The sequence below is a fragment of the Dipodomys merriami genome, unplaced genomic scaffold, assembly GCF_024711535.1.
Source record: "Dipodomys merriami isolate MVZ:Mamm:240054 unplaced genomic scaffold, mDipMer1.0.p SCAF_84, whole genome shotgun sequence".
Taxonomy (NCBI): domain Eukaryota; kingdom Metazoa; phylum Chordata; class Mammalia; order Rodentia; family Heteromyidae; genus Dipodomys; species Dipodomys merriami.
In genome coordinates this window covers 4689138-4690053 of record NW_027206446.1, presented here as the reverse complement: position 1 = coordinate 4690053, position 916 = coordinate 4689138, and positions in this window count along the sequence as shown.

Sequence of the window (916 nt, the reverse complement as noted above, 5' to 3'; positions counted from 1 at the left end):
TTGTCCCCAGCTGTGTCCCGCTGTGTCCCCGCTGTGTCCCCGCTGTGTCCCACTGTGTCCCCCACTGTGTCCCCGCTGTGTCCCCGCTGTGTTCCGGCTGTGTCCCCCCCTCTTCCGGCTGTGTCCCCCGCTGTGTCCCCCTCTGTGTCCCCCGCTTTGTCCCGCTGTGTCCCTCGCTGTGTAAACCGCTGTGTCCGGCAATGTCCCCCGCTGTGTCCCCCGCTCTGTATCCCGCTGTCTCCCCCGCTGTTCCCCGCTGTGTCCCGCTGTGTCCTGCTGTGTCTCGCTGTGTCTCCGCTGTGTCCCGCTGTGTCGCGCTGTGTCCTCGCTGTGTCCCCCGCTGTGTCCCGCTGTGTCCCCCCTTTGTCTTCCGCTATGTCCCTCACTGTGTCCCCCGCTGGGTCCCCGCTGTGTCCCGCTGTGTCCCGGCTGTGTCCCGATGTGTCCCCTCTGTGTCCCCACTGTGTCCCGCTGTGTTCCCGCTGTGTCCCTCGCTGTGTCCCCCGCTGTGTCCGGCAGTGTCCCCCGCTGTGTCCCCCACTCTGTGTCCCGCTGTCTCGCCTGCTGTTCCTCGCTGTGTCCCGATGTGTCCTGCTGTGTCTCGCTGTGTTCTCGCTGTGTCCCACGCTGTGTCCCTGCTTTGTCCCCGCTGTGTCCAGCTGTGTCGCGCTGTGTCCTCGCTGTGTCCCCCCTGTGTCACCTGCTATGTCCCCCACTGTGGCCCCTGCTGGGTCCACGATGTGTCCCGCTGTGTCCCGGCAGTGTCCCGCTGTGTCCCCTCTGTGTCCCCACTGTGTCCCGCTGTGTTCCCGCTGTGTCTCGCTGTGTCCCCCGCTGTGTCCCACTGTGTCCCCCGCTGGGTGCCCGCTGTGTCCCGCTGTGTCCTGCTGTGTCTCGCTGTGTACTTGCTGTGTCC